This window comes from Arachis hypogaea, chromosome 2 (genome assembly GCF_003086295.3).
Source record: "Arachis hypogaea cultivar Tifrunner chromosome 2, arahy.Tifrunner.gnm2.J5K5, whole genome shotgun sequence".
Lineage (NCBI taxonomy): Eukaryota > Viridiplantae > Streptophyta > Magnoliopsida > Fabales > Fabaceae > Arachis > Arachis hypogaea.
The window spans coordinates 76497227-76505676 of NC_092037.1; positions in this window are offsets into that span (position 1 = coordinate 76497227).

Below are 8450 nucleotides of genomic sequence, written 5' to 3' on the forward strand. Positions count from 1 at the left end.
ATAGGATCTTGTGCATGCATCTAGCTGGGCTAATGCCCTTAAGATCACTTATGGACCACCCAAGAGCTGTCTTGTGTGTCCTTAGCACTTGAATCAGTGCTTCCTCTTCCTGTGAATTTAAAGCAGAGCTTATAATCACTGGAAAAGTGTCACCCTTTCCCAGAAATGCATATTTCAGGGATGGTGGTAGTGGTTTGAGTTCAGGCTTGGGGGGCTTATCCTCCTCCTGAGGAATTTTCGAAAATTCCTTTGCCTCCTCTAATTCTTCTTGATCAGGTTGAGCATCTTTGAAGATGTCCTCAAGCTCTGATTCTAGGCTCTCAGCCACATTGATCTCTTCTACCAGAGAGTCAATAATGTCAGCGCCCATGCAGTCATTTGGTGTGTCTGGATGCTGCATGGCTTTTACAGCATTCAACTTGAACTCATCCTCATTGACCCTCAAGGTTACTTCCCCTTTTTGTACATCAATGAGAGTTCGTCCAGTTGCTAGGAAAGGTCTTCCTAGAATGAGAGTTGCACTCTTGTGCTCCTCCATTTCCAGCACTACAAAGTCAGTGGGAAAGGCAAATGGCCCAACCTTGACAATCATGTCCTCAATTATGCCTGATGGGTGTTTAATGGAGCCATCAGCAAGTTGGAGGCATATCCGGGTTGGTTTGACTTCTCCAGTCAACCCAAGCTTTCTGATAGTGGATGCAGGTATTAGATTGATGCTTGCTCCAAGATCATATAGAGCTGTCTTGGTGCAAGCACCTTCTAATGTGCATGGTATCATAAAGCTTCCTGGATCTTGAAGCTTTTCTGGTAAGCTCTTTAATATGACTGCACTGCATTCTTCAGTGAGAAATACTTTTTCAGTTTCTCTCCAATCCTTCTTATGACTTAAGATTTCTTTCATGAATTTAGCATAAGAAGGTATTTGCTCAAGTGCCTCTGCAAACGAAATCTTTATTTCAAGAGTCCTTAGATAGTCTACAAAGCGGGCAAATTGCTTATCCTGTTCCGCTTGGCGGAGTTTTTGAGGATAAGGCATCTTGGCTTTATATTCTTCAACCTTAGATGCTGCAGGTTTATTCCTTACAGAAGTGGTTGAAGAAGCCTTGTTAGAGGGATTACTGTCAGCACTCTTAGGTGTCTGATTCTCCCCAGGCGTCTGAACGCCAGGATTGGGTGGAAATTGGGCGTTTAACGCCAACTTTTCCCCCTTTTCTGGCGTTTGAACGCCAGAACTGGGCAAGGAATGGGCGTTTAACGCCAGCTTTCCTTCCCTTTCTGGCGTCTGAACGCCAATGACATTCCTCTCTGGGCTCTTACTGTCCTCAGAGGGATTTTGAACAGTGGTTTGGTTGTCCTCTGTCAATTGTTCCTTGTTTGGCTTTTTACTCTTTTGAACAGTGTTATTCAGGGTCTTCCCACTCCTCAATTGAACTGCTTGACATTCCTCTGTTATCTGTTTAGATATTTGCTGTTTTGCTTGATTTAACTACAGTTCTATGCTCTTGTTAGCAACTTTAGTTTCGTGGAGCATCTCTTTAAAGTCTGCTAACTGTTCTGTCATCAGGAGCAATTGTTGATTAAGCTCAGTTATCTGTTCTTGAGGACTAGGGTCAGTGACCACTGCCATGGCTTCCTCTTTTGGAGAGAACTCACTGCTAGAGTACAAATATTGGTTTCTAGCAACAGTGTCTATAAGCTCTTGAGCTTCTTCAATTGTCTTCCTCATGTGTATAGATCCACCAGCTGAGTGGTCTAAAGACATCTGAGCTTTTTCTGTAAGCCCATAGTAGAAAATGTCTAACTGTACCCATTCTGAAAACATTTCAGAAGGACATTTCCTTAGCATACCTCTATACCTCTCCCAGGCATTATAAAGGGATTCATTATCCTCTTGTTTAAAGCCTTGGATGTCCAGTCTTAACTGTGTCATCCTTTTTGGAGGGTAAAAATGATTCAGGAATTTGTCTGACAACTGTTTCCATGTCTTTATGCTTGCTGTAGGTTGGTTATTCAACCACCTTTTAGCTTGATCTTTTACAGCAAATGGAAACAGTAATAGTCTGTAGACATCCTGATCTACCTCTTTATCATGTACTGTGTCAACAATTTGTAAAAACTGTGCCAGAAACTCAGTAGGTTCTTCTTGTGGAAGACCGGAATACTGGCAATTTTGCTGCACTATGATAATGAGTTGAGGATTTAGTTCAAAGCTGCTTGCTTTGATGGGAGGTGTACAGATGCTACTCCCATATGCAGCTGTAATGGGGTTAGCATATGACCCCAGAGTCCTTTTGGACTGATTGATCCCACTTAAGTCCATAATGGACAAAAGGGAAATGATAGTGATTGCAAAGAGATAAATTTTGTTTGTTTGTTTTTTTTTTTTGAATTTACGAAAAAAAAGAATAACACAAAATAAAATTAAAATAAAAATTCGAAAATCAAAAAGAAAATAAGATCAAAGCAAATTGAGAACTGAATCAATTAGTTAATTAAAAAGATTTTGAAAATAGCAATTAGAAAGATATGATTGAAAAATTTTTATGAAAAAGATTTGATTTTTGAAAAGAGGAAAGAGAAAAACACAAAAAGACACCAAACTTAAAATTTTAGAAAATCAAACTCAAATTTTTCGAAAATTTTTAAGGGAAAAACACAAAGAGGACACCAAACTTAGAATTTTTATAAATCAAAAAGGGACTAAGAACATGCAAAAATTGAAAATTAAAAGAAAAACAAAAGCATGCAATTGACACCAAACTTAGAATATGAAACTAGACTCAACTAAAAGACTCTAAACCAACAAAAATAAAACAGTCCTAATCTAAGCAACAAGATAAGCCGTCAGTTGTCCAAACTCAACAATCCCCGACAACGGCTCCAAAAACTTGGTGCACGAAATTGCAATCACACTTTTGCAATCCCGCACAACTAACCAGCAAGTGTACTGGGTCGTCCAAGTAATACCTTGCGTGAGCAAGGGTCGATCCCACAGAGATTGTCGGCTTGAAGCAAGCTATGGTTATCTTGTAAATCTTAGTCAGGATATCAGAAATTATCAGGATTGATTGTGAAAAGCAAAAGAACATGAAATGATTACTTGTTTTGCAGTAATGGAGAATAGGTTGAGGTTTGGAGATGCTCCATCTTCTGAATCTCTGCTTTCCTACTGTCTTCTTCTTCAAACACGCAAGTCTCCTCCCATGGCAAGCTATATGTAGGGTTTCACCGTTGTCAATGGCTACCTCCCATCCTCTCAGTGAAAGCGATTACATATGCTCTGTCACAGCATAGCGGAATTCATCTGTCGGGTCTCAATCAGGCCGGAATAGAATCCAGTGATTCTTTTGCGTCTGTCACTAACGCCCCGCCTTCAGGAGTTTGAAGCATGTCACAGTCATTCAATCATTGAATCCTACTCAGAATACCACAGACAAGGTTTAGACCTTCCGGATTCTCTTGAATGCCGCCATCAATTCTATCTTATACCACGAAGATTCCGGTTAAAGAACCCAAGAGATAACTACTTAATCTAAGGTAAAACGGAGGTGGTTGTCAGGCACGCGTTCATAGTTGAGAATGATGATGATTGTCACGGATCATCACATTCATCCGGATTAAGAACAAGTATTATCTTAGAATGGAAGCAAGCATGATTGAATGAGAAACAGTAGTAATTGCATTAATCCATCAAGACACAGCAGAGCTCCTCACCCCCAACCATGGGGTTTAGAGACTCATGCTGTGGAAGATACACAAAGAAAGGTGTAAAGTGTCATGAGGTCATAAGGTACAGATACAATGTCAAAAGATCCTATTAATAGTAAACTAGTAGCCTAGGGTGTACAGAAATGAGTAAATGACGTAAAAATCCACTTCTGGGTCCACTTGGTGTGTGCTTGGGCTGAGCAATGAAGCAATTTCGTGTAGAGACCTTTTCTGGAGTTAAACGCCAGCTTTCATGCCAGTTTGGGCGTTTAACTCCAAGTTTTATGCCAGTTCCGGCGTTTAACGCTGGAATTTCTGAGGGAGATTTGCCACGCCGGTTTGGGCCATCAAATCTTGGGCAAAGTATGGACTATCATATATTGCTGGAAAGCCCAGGATGTCTACTTTTCAATGCCGTTGAGAGCGCGCCAATTGGGCTTCAGTAGCTCCAGAAAATCCGCTTCGAATGCAGGGAGGTCAGAATCCAACAGCATCTGCAGTCCTTTTTGGTCTCGGAATCAGATTTTTGCTCAGGACCCTTAATTTCAGCCAGAAAATACCTGAAATCACAGAAAAACACACAAACTCATAATAAAGTCCAGAAAAGTGAATTTTAGCTAGAAACTAATAAAAATATACTAAAAACTAACTAGATTATACTAAAAACATACTGAAAACAATGCCAAAAAGCATACAAATTATCCGCTCATCAAGGGCCCAAAGGAATAAAATCCTGGCCTATGCGGCTAAATCAAGCTGTCCATAACCATGTGCTTATGTCATGAAGGTCCAAGTGAAAAGCTTGAGACTGAGTGGTTAAAGTCATGATCCAAAGCAAAAAAGAGTGTGCTTAAGAACTCTGGACACCTCTAACTGGGGACTCTAACAAAGCTGAGTCACAATATGAAAAGGTTAACCTAGTTATGTGTTTGTGGCATTTATGTATCCGGTGGTAATACTGGAAAACAAGATGCTTAGGGTCACGGCCAAGACTCATAAAGTAGCTGTGTTCAAGAATTAATATACTGAACTAGGAGAATCAATAACACTATCTGAATTCTGAGTTCCTATAGATTCCAATCATTCTGAACTTCAAAGGATAAAGTGAGATGCCAAAACTGTTCAGAAGCAAAACTGTTCAGATAATTAGCCCCGCTCATCTAATTAGAACTAAGCTTCATTGATGTTTTGGAATTTATTGTATATTTCCTTCTTTTTATCCTATTTTGTTTTCAGTTGCTTGAGGACAAGCAACAATTTAAGTTTGGTGTTGTGATGAGCGGATAATTTATACGCTTTTTGGCATTGTTTTTAGATAGTTTCTAGTATGTTTTTGTTACTTTTTAGTATATTTTTATTAGTTTTTATGCAAAAATCACATTTCTGGACTATACAATGAGTTTGTGTGTTTTTTTGTGATTTCAGGTATTTTCTGGCTGAAATTGAGAGACCTGAGCAAAAATCTAATTCAGAGGATGAGAAAGGACTGAAGATGATGCTGGATTCTGACCTTCCTGCACTCGAAGTGGTTTTTCTTGAGCTACAGAAGCCCAATTGGCGCGATCTCAATTGTGTTGGAAAGTAGACATCTTGGGCTTTCCAGAAATGAATAATAGTCTATACTTTGCCTGAGATTTGATGGCCCAAACTGGCGTCCAAAAGCCCACTAGAGACCTTTTCTGGCGTAAAATGCCAGAACTGGCACCAAAGCTGGAGTTAAATGCCCAAAATGGCACCAAAATTGGCGTTTAAACTCCAAGAAGAGCCTATGCCCGTGAAAGCTTCAATGCTCAGCCCAAACACACACCAAGTGGGCCCCGAAAGTGAATTTCTGCACTATATACACTTAGTTACTCATTTTCTGTAAACCTAGTTTACTAGTTTAGTATAAATAGCACTTTTTACTATTGTATTCATATCTTTAGATCATTTTTGAGACTATCTTTGGATCACTTTTGATCTCTTGATCAAGTTTTGGGGGCTGGCCAATCGGCCATGCCTGGACCTTCATCACTTATGTATTTTTAATGGTGGGGTTTCTACACCTCACAGATTAAGGTGTGGAGCTCTGATGTTCCTTATGAATTAATGCAAAGTACTATTGTTTTTCTATTCAATTCACGCTTATTCTTATTCTAAGATATTCACTCGTACTTCAACCTGATGGATGTGATGATCCGTGACACTCATCATCATCCTCCCTTATGAATGCGTGCCTGACAACCACCTTCGTTCTATCTGCAAGAGCTTGAGTGTGTATCTCTTGGCCTCCTGGTTCACGACGCATGGTTGCCTCTCCTGAAAATAGAGCCTTCCATTCCGTGAGATTAGAGTCTTCGTTGTCTAAGCTAGAATCAATTGCCAACATTCTTGAGATCCGGAAAGTCTAAACCTTGTTTGTGGTATTCCGAGTAGGATCTGGGATGGGATGACTATGACGAGCTTCAAACTCGTGACTGTTGGGCGTAGTGCCAATGTGCAAGAGGATCAATGGATCTTATTCCGACATGATCAAGAACCGACAGCTGATTAGCCATGCGGGAAACTGTAGCGGATCTGTTTTCACTGAGAGGACGGATGGTAGCCATTGACAACGGTGATCCACCAACATACAGCTTGCCATGAAAGGGAGTACGCATGATTGGATGAGGACAATAGGAAAGCAGAGGCTCAGAGGGAACAAAGCATCTCTATACGCTTATCTGAAATTCCCACCAATGAATTGCATAAGTATCTCTATCCTATTTTATATTTTATTTCTCTTTTAATCATCAAAACCTCATAACCATTTGAATCCGCCTGATAGAGATTTACAAGATGACCATAGCTTACTTCAAGCCGTCAATCTCCATGGGATCGACCCTTACTCACATAAGGTATTACTTGGACGACCCAGTGCACTTGCTGGTCAGCTGTGCGGAGTTGTGAGAAAAGTGTGCACTCACAATTTCGTGTACCATCTACCTCAATGTTGCTTTCAATTTCCTTGGGAGAAGGTTTTTCAATTTTATCACCAAGGAAACTTGCTTCTTGATCTACTCCGTCCAATTCTTCATGGTGAACATGCCTTGGAGGTTGTGCACTAGCCTCCTCAACATCAAATTCATGCTTCTTGGAGGAATACTCTACAACTCTAGATTCCCATGGAGGTTCAGCATCTCCTAAGTCTTTAACCACTTCTTCCTCTTTAAGAAGTATGGCTTCCTCTAATTGTTCCAATACAAAGCCACATTCTTTATTTTCCACCGGAGTTCCTAACTTCTCTTTCATGCTACATTCTTCATTAGATTCTCCACATGTAGCTATGGGAGTTCCTTGAGTGTCCAAATGTTGGAAGGCTAATCAATTTACTATCTCTGTCAAGGCAGCCATGAATTTTAGTACCTCCCTTTTCATCTCTTCTTGCCCTTGAAGAAGAATACCAAGGGTGTCATTCATTGGAGATTGGAGTGGATATGAGGGTTCATCGCTTGGAAGGAAGGGTTCATGATAGAAAGGTGGTTTATCTTGATAAGGATATGAAGATGGTTCATCTTGATAGGGATATAGAGGTGGTGCATATTGAGGTGGTGGGTCTTGGGAGTAATTGTGTTGGAATAGGGGTGGTCTAAGTATGGCTCGTAAGGTTCATAGGGTGGTTGGTATGGTGGATATGGGTTGGGGTCATATGGAGGTATTTGGTGAAATGGGGCTTGTGAGTGTGGTTGTAGGCTATATTGAGGAGGGGATTCAAAGGTATATTATGGTGGGTGTTGATTGTCACGAAGAGATCCACCATAACCATTGTCTTGGTATGCACCATAGAACGGTTGTTGCTCAAAGCATATTGGAGGGGGTTGTTGCCAAGATGGTTGATCAAATCCTTGTGGTTCCCCTCATCTTTGATTGTCCCATCCTTGATGCAAGCCTTCATTGTAATCTCCACTTCCTACAACATAATCATAACCACACTCATAGCCAAAGGGGTGAGAATTCATAATAGCAAAAGAAAGTAAAAACAAAAACTAGTAAGAAATAATGAAAATAAATTCTTAAAACTAGAAACAACTAACAAAGAAACGAAAAAGAAAACATATTCACAATATTCACAATAACCAATAATAAGGCACAAATTTGCAAGTCCCCGGTAATGATGACAAGTCATCATATACCCATTTTTCAAGCTAATTTCACTTGTTTTATTAGTCTTTATGCACTTTCTTGCATCCTAAGTAAGTGATTTGGAGTGAAAATGCATAACTTCTTTAAATCAAACAACCACCATGAAATTAATGTTAACTCATGAGGTTTAAGCTAATTTTAATTGAATTTTAATTGATTTATAAGCCTTGTGAATTTAGTGATACTTGGAGTGGTTGTTTTGGTTTATTGTAGGTGAAGAAAAGAATAAAAGAGAAAAGCGTGGCCTAAGAAAGCGTGACCAAAGGAGAAGTGTGCCGCATGTAAAGAGGGGAGGCAAGCATTGCCCTCCACAAGGGCACACTGCCCTCTAGGAGGGCAACAAAAGGCACCAAAACATAAAAGGCAACTCTGCCCTGCCCACTACAAGGGCAGAGCACAAATTTGTGCCTTGGAATCAAGAAGAACAAAACCTTGCCCTGCCCTCCACAAGGGCAGTATCGGGCTCACCAAGGGAAGAAAATCAAAGGAAAATGTCTACAATGCTTGCTACAAGTCTCGAACGCGGAACAAGGAGGAAGCAAGGAACTAGGCTTCATTATGGTGCCAAGAAAGCCAAGGAA